The sequence below is a fragment of the Delphinapterus leucas genome, chromosome 19 (assembly GCF_059928025.1).
Source record: "Delphinapterus leucas isolate spDelLeu-1000000601 "Yukka" chromosome 19, BTC_Dleu_Yukka2, whole genome shotgun sequence".
Classification (NCBI taxonomy): domain Eukaryota; kingdom Metazoa; phylum Chordata; class Mammalia; order Artiodactyla; family Monodontidae; genus Delphinapterus; species Delphinapterus leucas.
The window spans coordinates 19,854,383-19,869,544 of NC_143147.1; the positions used below are offsets into that span (position 1 = coordinate 19,854,383).

A 15,162-nucleotide genomic window follows, 5' to 3' on the forward strand; every position below is an offset into this window, starting at 1 on the left:
AAATGAAATAGCACTTGTGAAATAGTACTGTAAACTTTCAAATTTACACTGCTAAGGGGGTTTACAGTGGTTAGAGAGGAAGTAGGCAGGCTAGTGGTCCCCTGGAATAAGGGATAAGGCAGCTAGAGGCAGCTTTTAGGATGGTTCGGCTGAAAACAGGATCAGGTGGTCTTAATATAGCTCTAGAGCAGTGCTGTCCAATAGGACTTTCTGCAGTGATAAAAATGTACTACTCTACACTGTCTAGTATGGTAGCCAACTAGCCACATATAGCTATTGACACTTGTAATGTGGCTGGTGCCCCTGAGGAAATGATTTTTTTTAATTTTTTGAAATTGTGGTAAAATATACATAACATAAAACTTACTGTTTTAACCATTTTTTAATTGTACAATTCAGTAACATTTAAGTACATTCACAATGATCTACAGTCATCACTCATCCATTTCTAGAACTTTTTCATCATTGCAAACCGGAACTCTGTATCCATTAAATAAGAAATTCTCAAAAACCCCCCCAGCCCCTTGTGACCTCTAGTCTACCTTCTGTCTCATGAATTTGCATATTCGAGGTACCTCACATAGGTTGAATCATACAATATTTGTCCTTTTGTGTCTGGTTTATTTCACTTAGCATAGTGTTTTCAAGACTCATCCATGTTGTTGTCTGTGTCAGAATTTAGTTCCTTTCTATGGCTGAATAATTCTAACGTATATATATATATATACACACATACACCACACTTTTTTCATCATTCATCTGTTGGTGGACACTTGGGTTGCTCCACCTTTTGGCTAGTGTGAGTAGTGCTACTATGAACCTTGTGTACTAGTGGTGTACAAGTATCTGTTTGAGTCCTTGCTTTCAATTCCTTGAGTGTATACCTAAGAGTGTAATTGCTGAATTATATGGTAATTCTGTGTTTAACCTTTTGAGGAACCGCCAAACTGTTTTTCACAGCAGCTACACTATAGGCCCACCAGCAGTGCACAGTGGTTCCAGTTTCTCTACATCCTCACCAAAATTCTCTTTTTTTTCTTTTTTCTGGTTTTCTTGATAATAGCCATCCTAGTAGGTGTGAAGGGGTATATCATTGTGGTTTGGGTTTGCATTTTCCTAGGGACTAATGATGTTGAGCATCTTTTAATGTGCTTATGCCATTTGACAATTTTCTTTGGAGAAATGTCTTTTCCAGTCATTTGCCCATTTTTGAATCAGCTTGTTTTGTTGTTGTTGAGTTGTAGGGGGTTCTTTATATATTCTGGATATCAATTCCTTAGCAGATAAATGATTTACAAATATTTTCTCCCATTCAATACGTTGTCTTTTCACTCTCTTGATGGTGTCATTTAGTATATGAATGTTTTCAATTTTGATAAGTCCATTTTATATTTAAAACATTTTTTGCCTATGTATTTGCTGTCAGATCCAAGAAATCATTGCCAAATCCAGTGTCATGAAGATTTCCCCCTGTGTTTTCCTGTAAGAGTTTTCTAGTTTTAGCTCTTACATTTAGGTATTTGATCGATTTTGAGGGTTTTTTTTGTTTTTTTGTTTTTTGTTTTTTTTGTGGTACGCGGGCCTCTCACTGTTGTGGCCTCTCCCATTGCGGAGCACAGGCTCTGGACACGTGGGCTCAGCGGCCATGGCTCACGGGCCCAGCCGCTCCGCGGCATGTGGGATCTTCCCGGCCCAGGGCACGAACCCGTGTCCTCTGCATCAGCAGGTGGACTCTCAACCACTGCGCCACCAGGGAAGCCCTGAGTTAATTTTTTAATATGGTGTAAGATAAGGCTCCATCTTCATTCTCTTGCATGGGTATATCCAACCTTACCAACACCATTTGTTGAAGACTCTCCCCACTGAGTGGTCTTCGCACCTTTGTCAAAAATTGATTTACGGTATATAGGAAGGTTTATTTCTGGGCTCTGTGTTCTGTTCTACTAGTCTCTATGGCCTTATGCCAGTACCACACTGTTTTGATTACTGTAGCTTTGTAGTAAGTTTTGAAACTGGGAAATGTGAGTCTTCCAATTTTTGTTCTTCTTCAAAATTGTTTTGGCTATTTTGAGAGTCCATACGAATTTTAGGATCTGTTTTTCTGTTCCTGCAAAAAATGCCATTGGGATTTTGATGGGGATTGCACTGCATCTGAAGATCACTTTGAGTAGTACTGTCATCTTAACAATATTAAGTTTTCCAGCCCATGAACCTGGATGTCTTTCTATTTATTGGAACTAAATTTTTAATTATATTTAATTTTAGGTAATTTAAATTTAAGTTTAAATAGCCACATGTGGTTAATGGCTGTTGTATTAGACAGCACAGCCCTAGAGAATCATCCTCAGATTTTCTTCTTTTTTTTTAATTAACTTTTATTGGAGTATAGTTGATTTACAACGTTGTGTTAGCTTCTGCTGTACAGCAAAGTGAATCAGTTACACATATACATATATCCACTAGTTTTTAGATTCTTTTCCCAGATTTTCTTTCCTTTCTAAAACATTGGGCAATGGTGACACCTGCAGAGGCCTTGTAGTACCTGAATCATCTTTGGGCTCAGGATGACTGCACATATGGAAAGCATGCCTAGAGAGGCCTGCCTCCAGGAGGGGGTAGGTCCCGCCAGGCACACGCTCTCTCTGTCTCTGTCTCTGTCTCTCTCTCTCTCTGGGATATGAGACAGCCTCAAGTCATGCAGCATCAGATCCTATCTCCTTCTCTGTTTTCCTTTTGGAAGTGTCTAGTTTGCTCCAGAACTTAAAAAGAACCTATTGCTGGACTTCCCTGCTGGTGCAGTGGTTAAGAATCCGCCTGCCAATGCAGGGGACACGGGTTCGAGCCCTGGTCTGGGAAGATCCCACATGCCGCAGAGCAACTAAGCCCGTGCGCCACAGCTACTGAACCTGCGCTCTAGAGCCCGCACACCACAACTACTGAAGCCTGCGTGCCCTAAAGGCCACGCACCACAACTACTGAGCCTGCGTGCCACAACTGCTGAAGCCCGTGCGCCTAGAGCCCGTGTTCCACAACAAGAGAAGCCACTGCAATGAGAAGCCCGTGCACCACAAGGAAGAGTAGCCCCCGCTTGCTGCAACTAGAGAAAGCCCACGCAACAACGAAGACCCAAGGCAGCCATAAATAAATACATACATACATACATACATAGAGAGAGAGAGAACCTATTGCTTTCAAAAAATTAGCAAAAGACAGACTGTCTCTGGCAGAAATGGAACTCCTTCTGCCTCTTCTTATTTTCATATAAACAGAGACTGTGGTACCAAAAATGGGTCAACTGTTTTCAAAGAAATTTCCTTTCTAAATGAAAATATTGATTATTTTAAAGCATTTATACCTTGTTCATCACTCTGATGCTATTCTCATGGGAAAAACAACAGAAAGTGCTTTCAGATGCCAATAATTGTCATACTTCCAATTCCATTTTCCATGAGGGTCGAGAGTCCAAGAGAATCCTGCACATGAGAAACAAAAAATAAAGAATGAATACTAGAACTAACTAATTAAATAGTTAATTAATTGAACAAACTAGGGAACTCCCTTTCCATGTCCATTCTCTCTTTCCTGCCAGGTAAGAAGTAATGTTAGGGTGTAAAAGAGTTGTGTCCTTAGTACTGTTCACAACGGTCTCCCTGCTCCCCTCCTTAGCATCTCTCTAAAGACTCCCTAGGGAGATCTGCAGATCTTCTCAGAGTAAACAGGAAAACTCAGTAAATAAAATTGGGTGTCTTAGAGCTTAGAGGCTATCACACAGCTCTTCTGGAAGAAGATGCCTTTGGCCTTGGATAGCCAGGAGCAGTAGGTTTGTGGTGTCTGTGTATCAACATTTTATTACGACTGTCTTGCAGAGGAGCCCTCCAGTCAACTTCTAGACCAGAAATGGAACCTGTTTGTCCTGGCCTGCACATAACCACTCTGCATCAGCCTCTCCTGAAAAGAGGCTGGAACGTCTCCTGTGTATTCAGAATTGGACTAGCTCAGCAGCTACCCAGTTCTCTAAATATGCTTCCTCCACCTTACTACCCTCTAGCCTACACCCCACCCTCATTCTCATCTCTCTCCTTGTATACAGATAACTTTTTTTATTATAGCATTTGGGCTTTCCCACACTAGAATTGATCTATCACCACTCTACCAAAATTCCTATGCTAACCACTTGGGTGTTCTGGTGTCAGAACTTAGAAGTGTCCCAACTGTCCCACCCAGCTTCCTCAGCTCTCCTCTTTCTCTCCTGGGTTGTTGTGCTGGAAATGATAGTCCTCTTGGATTTCAGTGTGTGCAGTCTTCTTTGGGTGGATCCTTGAGCTGTTCACAGGAGTGCTGGTAATGTCTGGCCTTCAGTGCTGCCAAAGGCAAAAAACTGGCCTCTTCTCAGTTTAAAGCACATAGTTGGATTGCTGGGGCAGTGTTAGATGGAGGGTGGGGTGAGCAAATACCACTCTCTTCCTACTGTGTTTTCAGGAAATGATTATAAAGCAGCTATAAGTGCGAATGAAGTCTAAAGAATGGATTGGCATCCTCCCCCAACCCCTGGAAAAAAAAAAAAAAACATTATCTCACACACACACACACACACACACACACACTCTCTCTCTCACACACACTCGTACACTTCTCCATCAGGCTCCATCCCAGATCCACACCCTTATTGTTCTTCTGGGCTTAACGTGGTACTCTTTCAGAGCAAAGAACCTTTGTTAAACTATCTCGTTCTCTTCCCTGAAAGAGAACTCAACCATAATCTGCTGAACAAGAGCTGAACTTTCCCTTTAGGCAAACTGTGAGTTCCACTTCCCTGTCCTCTGCCGTCCCAAGAGCAGTGTGGGCAGAGGCATATAAATGGGAGGAATAACCAGTGCCAAGATTTAATCCCTCAGTTAGGGCGTGGGGTTTTCAGAACTGGTAGTAAAATTGTTCGCAGAGACAGTTGTCAGTGAAGGGCCTCTCTGTGCCATCAGCATACCTCCATTCCTTTCTTCCAGCTGCCTCTTTCCCTGTACAACCCTTTCTTCTGGTACCTCCGTGAGGTCTAAGCCATAGGGTTCTTACGAGTCTTGTCTGGAGTCTCCTAAAGTGTCAGATGTTGCTGTGCAGAGCACAGCATCCCTGGGTCTGCCCCTCCTCTCTCAGCAGCTGTTCGCCACTGACCGAGGTGGCGACTGAGCCTGTGTGTGGCCGGAGTCAGTGATGAGCCTCCCACCCAGGCCTGGGGAAGCCCTCAGCCAGTGTGGTTCCTGTGGCCGCAGCCAACACGCCAGAGCCCCTCAATACCTTCAGGGCTGTGGTGTAACAGCCAGCTTCGTGCGGTGGCACTGTTTAGTGTTGGCTCACTTGACTTCTCTGTCCCCACCCTCTGTGTTTAAGGGAATCTGGCCATCGCCCAGGAGAGAAGCTGGCACTTGCAGAGTGGCTTCCTGCCGCCTCTCTTGTAGTAGGAGCCAGGTCCACCTTCCATCTCTGCCTTCCTATCCGTGTGGCAAAGGCAAAGGGCCCCTCTGTGCTCAGCCTCCCGTTGTGGGGTTTCAAGTTGCCTAAGATCAGGACGCGGCTATCTGCCAGGTTATCTGCCCAGATAAACATTTATTGTTTACAGGGACGTGTTTCAGCTGCTCTGGCTGATCCCACTGGTGAGATCTTCTAGTTTCTTGAGGTTTTAAGCCAGTATGTGGGGCCGACATCCAGACAGAGAACTGCTGGAGCTGGCGAGGGTCTCTGTGACTGGCCACCTCTGACCTAGCTCAGTCATTGCCCCCTCCCCACCGGGTGCCAGAGCCAAATTTATAAGTCTCAGTTCCCAGCCCTGCCTTCTGGGTATTGAAACTGCCTCTACATTTTCAACATCTCTAGTCTTTCAAATCTGAAGAATTATATCAGAGCCAATGTTATGACACAAGCAGCTGAAGACTTCTATTAGGTGGCGAAACCAGCATTCTGACACCCCGTTTTCCTTAATAGCTACGGAGACAAACATTTAGTGAAGGCAACAAGGATAAAGATGGATTCTCTTTCGTTCATCCAAACAGCCACGTCCACTGCATCCAAATATACATTGTCTTTTTATTTTCTAGTGATATAATTGATTTCCAACATTTTATTATACTGCAAAGTTGAAAGAATTTTACAGTGAGCTCACTTACCCTCAGCATCTGGATTCTGTCATCCTCATCTTAACGCTACTTGCTTTGTCATGTATCTGTCTCTCCATCCATCTCTCCATCCATCATGTTTCTTTTTGGTCTATGTCGTCAATACACTTTCTCTAAATCCTTCAGCATGAATATGTATCATTAACTAGAGTTCAATATTTGTTGATGGCTTTTTTCTTTTGAGGTAAAATTTACATACAGTGATAGGGACAAACAGTAAGTATACCTTTGCTAGGTTCTGGCAAATGCATATACCTCTGTAACCCAAAACCTATCAAAGTTTAGAGTCTTACTATTATGCTCCCTTATCTCCACCTTTACCCCCAGAGGCAGCCCCTGTCTTGATTTTTTTTTTCTACCGTAGATGAGATTTGCCTTTTTCAGAACTTCATAAAAATGGAATCATACAGCATATACTCTTTTGAGTAGGGCTTCTTTCATTCAGTATAAAGTTTTTGACATTCCTCCATGTTGTTACATTTATCAGCAGTTTATTCCTTTTCGTTGCTGAGTGGTTTTCCATTTTATGAATATATCACAGTTACCCATTCTCTGATTGATGGATTGATGACTATTTCCAGTTTCGTGCTATTATGAATATAAAGTTGCTATGAATAGTTGTACACAAACCTTTTTGTGGACATGTGTTTTCTCTTGAGTAAATGCCTAGGATTGGAATTGCTGAGTCATAGGATATATGGATGCTTTTTATTGGAGACTGCGAGATCTTTTTCCAAAGGTGATTGCACCATATTACACTCCAACAATGTACAAGAGTTCCAGTTGCTCCACGTCCTCATTTGGGGGAGGAGGGCGGTACATCATTTTGGTTTTTAATTTGCATTTCCCTGATGACTAATATAGAATTTACATAGTTTTTCATGTCCTTACTGGCCATCTGTATATCTTCTTTGTGAAGGGTCTGTTTTAGATCTGTTGCCCATTTTCTTTGAGTTGTTTGTTTTCTTGTTATTGAGTTATAAGATTTCTTTATGTATTCTGGACACAAGTACTTTGTCAAATATATATGTTTTGTGAATGTTTTCACTCAGTACATGGCTTGCCTGTTTGTTTTCCTAACAGTGTCTTGCTGAACAGAAGTTTTTAATTTTGATGCAATCTAATTTATCATGTTTTTGTTTTATGGCTATTACTTTATGAGAGCTTGAAAACCCAAGCTGTCCCCCGCCACCCCTCCCCACAGCCGTTTCTCCTATTATTAACATTTTGTATTAGTGTAGCCCGTTTGTTACAACTGATGAGCAAATATTGGTACATTATTATTAACTACAGTCCATTAGGGTTTACATTATTTACATTACTTACATTAGGGTTTACTCTTTGTGTTGTACATTCTGTGGGTTTTGACTATATTTAATGGCACGTATCTACCATTATAGTATCAGACACAAGATACCCTGTCTGATACTAAAGATACTCTGTGCTCCACCTGTTCTTCCCTCCCTCGACCTTCTAGCCCCTGGCAACCACTGGTCTTATTTCTGTCTCTATAGTTTTGCCTTTTCTAGAGTGTCATACAGCTAGAATCATACAAGCTTTGGAATCACATTTAGCCTTTTCAGATTGTCTTCTTTCACTTAACTATACATTTAAGGTTGTTTTTATGGCGTGATAACTCATTTCTTTTTATTCCTGAATAATATTCCATGGCATGAAATAATGATATTTATTTTTATTCCTGAATAATATTCATGGTATGGATATACCACAGTTTGTTTATCCATTCACCTACTGAACATCTCGGTTGCTTACAAGTTTTGGCAATTATGAATAAAGCCACTATAAACATTTTTATGTGGAGGTAAGTTTTCACCTCATTTAGGTAGATACGAAGAACTACAATTGCTAGATCATATGGTAAGACTATGTGTAGCTTTGTACGACACTGCCCAGCTGCCTTCAATATAGCTGTACCATTTTGCCTCCTGCCAGCAATGAATGAAAGTTCCTGTTGCTTCACAGCCTCACCAGCATTTGGTGTTGTCCGTATTTTAGATTTTAGCCATTCTAATAGGTGTGTACTGGTAGCTCGTTATTGTTTTAATTTGCAATTTTTTAATGATTTATGATGTTGAGCATCTTTTCATATGTTTGCCATCTGTATATTTAGTTCATTGAGCTATCCAGATTTTTTGCCCATTTTTTAATTTGGTTGTTTGTTTTCTTATTGTTAAGTTTTATGAGTCACTGATTGATTTTTAAATGTTTAAACAACATTGCATTACTTGAATAAACCCTATTTGCTGTATTGGATTTGCCAATATTTTGGTAAGGATGTTTGTCTGTGTTCATGAGGAATATTTATGTTGTTATATCTTGTCAGGTTTTGGAATTAGAGTTATGCTGACCTCATTGAATGGCTTGGGAAGTTTAATCTCCTCTTTCTCCTCCATTTTCCAAAAGAGTTTGTGTAATATTGGTGGGGTTTTTTTTTTTTAAATAAATTTATTTATTTATTTATTTTTGGCTGTGTTGGGTCTTCGTTGCTGTGCGCGGGCTTTCTCTAGTTGCAGCAAGCAGGGGCTACTCTTCGTTGTGGTACACGGGCTTCTCATTGCGGTGGCTTCTCTTGTTGCGGAGCACGGGCTCTCTAGGCACGCAGGCTTCAGTAGTTGTGGTGCACAGGCTCAGTAGTTGTGACTCACAGGCTCAGTAGTTGCAGCGCACAGGCTTAGTTGCTCCGTGGCATGTGGGATCTTCCTGGACCAGGGCTTGAACCCTTGTCCCCTGCATTGGCAGGTGGATTCTTAACCACTGTGCCACCAATATTGGTGTTAAATCTAAGTTGGCAAACTTGTTGGCATAAAATGGTTCATAATAATGTCTTGCTATTATTTTGATGTCTGTAGGATCTGTATGTAGTGACATATGGATTATTCAGACGTGTGTGGTTTAATTTCCAAATATTTGCGGTTTTCCTGGATATCTTATTGTTACTGGTTCCTAATTTAATTCCATTGTGATCAGAGAGCATACTTGGCATTATTTCAGTCCTTTTAAAATTTATTGAAACTTGTTTTATGGCTTAGCACGTATCTATGTTGAAGACCATAACTGTGTACAATGGAAAGAATGTATTCTGTATGTTGGCCATAGTGTTTTTTAAATATCAATTAGGTTGAAGTGGTTGATAGTGTTGAGATCCTCTATGTCTTTACTAATATTTTGTCTAGGTGCTCTCTTAATTTTTGAGAGGAGGTACTTCCCTGGTGGCGCAGTGGTTAAGAATCTGCCTGCCAATGCAGGGGACATGGGTTTGATCCCTGGTCCAGGAAGATCCCACATGCCGTGGAGCAACTAAGCCTGTGCGCCACAACTACTGAGCCTGTGCTCTAGAGCCCGCGAGCCACAACTACTGAGCCCACCTGCCTCAACTGCTGAGCCCAGACACCACAACTACTGAAGCCCACGCCCTCTAGGGCCTGCGTGCTGCGACTATTGAAGCCCACGCATCTAGAGCCCATGCTCCGCAACAGGAAAAGCCACTGCAATGAGAAGCCTGCTCACCGCAACGAAGAGTGGCCTCTGCTCGCCACAATAAAGATCCAATGCAGCCATTAATTAATTAATTAATTTAAAAATTTCTGAGAGGGGAATGTTGAAATCTCCAAATATGATTGTGGATTTTCTGTTCTTCCCTTTAACTCTGTCAGTTTTTGTTTCCTGTATTTTGCAGGTCTCTTACTAGGCACATACACCGATATGACTGTTATATCTTCCTGATGAATTGACCATCTTATCATTGTGAAATGCCCCTCTTTCATCTCTGATAATACTTTGCCTTGAAATTAATTTCTTTCTGATATTAATATAGCCACTCCAGTCTTCTTTCAATCATTTTTTAAAAAGTATTTGTTTATTTGGTTGCACCGGGTCTTAGTTGCAGAAAGCAGGCTCCTTAGTTCAGGCTCGCAGGCTCCTTAGTTGTGGCTTGCCGGTTCCTTAGTTGCAGCATGTGGGCTCCTTAGTTGCGGCAGGCGGGATCCTTAGTTGTGGCATGCGAACTCTTACTTGTGGCATGCATGTGAGATCTAGTTCCCTGACCAGGGATCAGACCCAGGCCCCCTGCATTGGGAGTGCGGAGTCTTATCCACTGCACCACCAGGAAAGTCCCTCCAGTCTTCTTATGTTTATTATTTGCATGGTGTATCTTTTCCCATCCATTTGCTTTTAACCAGTCTGTATCTTTATATGTAAAATGTGTCTCTTATTGACAGCATGTAGCTGGGTCTTACTTTTCAATCCATACTGACAATCTCCTCCTTTCAAGTGAAGTATTCAGTTTATTAACAGTTAATGTAATTATCCCTGTGGTTGAATTTAGGTTTACAATTTTGTTAGTTGTTTTCTGTTTTGTCCCTTCTGATTTTTTGTTCCTTCTTTTTTTCTTTTCCTCCATTTTGTATCTTCCTTTTGCACCTACTTTCCTGACTTCTTTTAGATTATATGATTTTTCTCTTAGAATTCCATTTTAAATTATTTATTGGCATTTTAACTATTTGTTTGCAGTTTTTTAGTGGTGGCTCTGTAGATTATAGTATATTTAATACATCCTTAACTTTTCAGACTACTTAGAGTTGCTATTGTACCACTTCACATAAAATGTAGAAATCTTGCAACCATACAGTTCCAGTTACCCATTGCTCTTTTATTATTATAGTTGTTATATGGTGTATACCATATACTATAACATACATATGTATATAATATACTGTATACATTATAAGCTCCACATGACAGTGTTATGGGGTTGTTTTTGGTCTTTGGATTTTTACTTCAAAGACATGCAAATTTTATTTCTACTAACTTAATATTAGCAAACATTTGAAATAATGCTAAATCCTTGTGTTGATAAGGTGTTGTTTGTGTATCTGTGGTAAAATATATGTAACATTGGGAATTCTGTGGCGGTGCAGTGGTTGGGACTCCATGCTTTCACTGCTGGGGGCCCGGGTTCAGTCCCTGGTCAGAGAACTAAGATCCTGCAAGCTGCTGGATATATATAATAGATAGGTAGATAGATAGATAGATAGATAGATAGATAGATAGATAGATAATAAAATTTACCATTTAATCTATTTTTTCTTTTGTTGAATGTGCTTTTGGTGTCATATGCAGGAAATCATTACAAAATCCAGTGTCATAAAGATTTCCTCCTGTTTTATTCTAAGAGTTTTATAGTTTAAGAGTTTATAGTTTTATAGCTCATAAGTTTAGATCTTTGACCCATTTTGAGTTAATTTTTATATATGGTGTTAGGTAAGGAACCAGCCTCATTCATTGGAATGGGGATATCCAGTTTGTAAAATGTTATAATTTTGCATTAAACAAATCTATATATCTTTTTTAATTTAAAAGGGTAGAAAAATTGTTGTTTGTATTTACCCAGGTATTTACCATTTCTTTGTGAAGAGCCAAGTATACAAGTGGTATTGTTTTCCTCTGGCTTGAAGAGCTTTTGGCTTTTCTTGTAAGGCATATCTGCTAAAATTCCCTTAGTATTCTTTTATCAGAAAATGTCTCTATTTCACTTCCTTCTTTAAAGATCTCTTCACTGGATGTGGAAAATTTTCAGTACTTTAAATATGTTCATCCATTGTCTTATGGCCTGTATAGTTTCTGGTAAGACATCAATCAGCCCTTGTTCAAACTGTTGTTCTGTATATGTGATGGGTCATTTTTCTCTGGCTGCTTTCTATATTTTCTCTATAATCTGATATTCAGTAGTTTGACTATGATATTCTAGGCATGATTTTCTTTGTATTTAGCCTGCTTGGGGTTCACTGTGCTCTTGAATCTACAGATTGTCTTTCACCAAATTTGGGGGACTTTCAGACATTATTACTGAAGTTAATTTTTTCTGCTCCAGTCTCTTCTCCTTCTGGGATTCAATTACATGTATGTTAAGCCTATTGTCACCCAAATCAGGGGCTTTATTAATTTTTCTTTTTTTCCTCTTGTTTAGATTGGATGATTTCTATTCTGACTTCAGATTTACTCACTTCTTTGTCATCTCCATTTCCTTTTTTTTTTGAAACCTTTTTTTGGCTGCATTGGGTCTTCATTGCTGCGCACAAGCTTTCTCTAGTTGTGGCGAGCGGGGGCTACTCTTTGTTGTGGTGCACGGGCTTCTTATTGTGGTGGCTTCTTTTGTTGCGGAGCACAGGCTCTAGGTGTGTGGGCTTCAGTAGTTGTGGCACGTGGGCTCAGTAGTTGTGGCTCTCAGGCTCTAGAGCGCAGGCTCAGTAGCTGTGGCGCACAGGCTTAGTTGCTCTGCGGCATGTGGGATCTTCCCGGACCAGGGCTCAAACCCATGTCCCCTGCATTGGCAGGAGAATTCTTAATCACTGCACCATGAGGGAAGCCCCTCCATTTCCTTTTAAGCACATCCAGCGACTTTCTTACTTCAGATATTAGATTATTGGGTTTGTTTTGTTTGCTTTTGTTTTTGTTTTGTTTTTGTTTTTTCAGTCCTAGACTTTACATTTGGTTCTTTTTCATAGTTTCTGTTTCTCTGCTGAGATTTCCTATCTTTTCATTTATTTCAGTCATTTTCCTTTTTCTCACTGTAACTTTTTCCATATTAGTAACTTTTTCTATAGTTTTAGTAACTTTTTCCATAATCATTATAGTAACTTTTTCCATAATATATAGTAACTTTTTCCATAATCATTATAGTAACTTTTTCCATAATCTCGCTGTTAATTCTAACATTTGTGTCATTTCAGAGGTGATCTCCATTTACTGTCTTTTCTCTTAAGAATAGGTCACATTGGGCTTCCCTGGTGGCGCAGTGGTTGAGAGTCCGCCTGCCAGTGCAGGGGGCGCGGGTTCGTGCCCCAGTCTGGGGGGATCCTGCGTGCCGCGGAGCGGCTGGGCCTGTGGGCCGTGGCCGCTGGGCCTGCGCATCCGGAGCCTGTGCTCCGTGGCGGGAGAGGCCACGGTGGTGAGAGGCCCGCGTACCACGAAAAAAAAAAAAAAAAGAATAGGTCACATTAAATACTGTATGACATCACTTATACGTGGAAGCTAAAAACTACAACAGGATTTCCCTGGCAGTCCAATGGTTAAGACTCTGGGCTTCCACTGCAGGGGGCACAGGTTTGATCCCAGGTTGGGCAACTAAGATCCTGCATGCCGTGTGGCATGGCCAAAAACAAAAACAAACAAACAAAACTAGTGAATATAACAAAAAAGCAGCAGACTCACAGATACAGAGAACAGACAAATCGTTACCAGTGGGGAGAGGGAAGGGGGGCGATATAGGGGTAGGAGATTAGGAGGTACAAACTATTAGGTATAAAGTAAGCTACAAGGATATATTGTACAACAAGGGGAATATAGCCAGTATTTTATAGTAATTATAAAATGGAGTATAACCATTACAAATTGTGAATCACTATATTGTATACCTATAAGTTATACATCAAGTATACTTCAATAAAAAAATTTTTTTAAAAAGAGTAGTTCACATTTTCCTGGTTCTTTGTATATTGAGTAATTTGGGGTTTTATCCTGGAATTGTAAATGTCCTGTGGATTTTGTTTTATTCCTGCAGAGAGGGTTGATGCTTTAGTGTATCAGGCTTTTCAGTTGGTTGGACTCAAACTGCAGTAGGTCAAACATCCATTCCGTTTGTCTGGGTTTTGTTTGTTTGTTTGTTTTTTACATTTAATCTACACATGCATGATTCAGAACTCAGCCATGAATTTGAGTATTGTGTATACACAGAATATGGGGCTTCCTCTCTCTGTGGCTACCCCCTTTATGGGATTTCCTCCCTTGCTTTTTAGCAGCTGTGATTGTCATGAATTTTGTCCTTTGTTTCTTCAGGCTATTAAAGACTGGATTTTCCAGCAGAGTTTTAGCTGTGCTGTATGGTGCCACCAACTGTCCCAGCTCCTTCTTCTGAGTGTCAGTATCCCTCACAGATCTGCCTAGTTTGGTTCATTCTCTAGTGCCTTTGGGTATTTGTTTTTATAATTTTACCCTGAGTTTATCATTGTTATTCACAGGAAATTTAATCCAGTAGGAACTTACTTAGTCATATTGGAAGCAGAATTCCTGCACCAGCTAATTTAGAAATTTGTGCATGTGTATATTAGTGCTATTTCTACCACCAGAGTTTTGGGACCTCTGCTTTCTGGAATCCATGAATCAATCTTTTGAATATCCTTAAAGGTGGCAAACCTTCAGACTTTAAGTCTCACTTTGATTTTTTTAAGTTAATTTTTATTGGCGTATCGTTGATTTACAGTGTTGTGTTCGTTTTTTTGTTTTTTAATTTAAATAGCCAGAATAACACTTGGAGTCAAGAATAGTAAACATTTTTTCCAGTAAACAATAAATACAGTGATCAAGTTGAGTTATTCCTATTTAAGGTCAAAAATAACATGGGTCTTTGAAATAAGGAGAATTACCACTAAAATTAATAAACTGATTTTGAAAATGTTTAAAAGAGGAATTCTCAGGTACTTTTGAGCATTGACATGTTTATGTCTTCTTAAGGAGTTACCTTCTCATATCCTTTGCCTGTTTTTTATTGGAATATTTTTCACTTACTGTTTTTTTTTTTGAAAAGGCCTTCCTAGCAAGGGTTGGAACCCTTTTCAATCATTTATATTCAAAGTATTTTATACAATTTGTCACTTACCTTCCATTATTTATGGAATCTTTCTCAAATGTAAATGATTTAAAATTTTGTGTAGCCAAATCTTCTGTTTTCCCTTTATGAAATTTGTTTTTATGTTTTAAAAAGTCTTCCTAACCTCAAACCAAATGAATAATCATATTTTCTTCTCATTATTTTACTTTTTGAAAAATTATTATTAAAACTTTTATCTGAATTTATTTTGCTGAATGATGTGAGATAGAGATGTAACTTAATTTTTTCAAAATAGTTTATAAAATAGCATCATTTATTGAATAATTTATTCTGTTTCTACTTAACTAAAAGTTAAGCTTCATCATACACTAG

At 39.8% G+C, this 15,162-nt stretch overlaps 1 protein-coding gene across 2 annotated transcripts in view; it reads left to right on the plus strand.

The window, feature by feature from the left end:
• Positions 1-15,162, plus strand: part of SMG6 (SMG6 nonsense mediated mRNA decay factor) — a 233,855-nt gene that overhangs the window by 160,781 nt on the left and 57,912 nt on the right. The window lies entirely within an intron of this gene.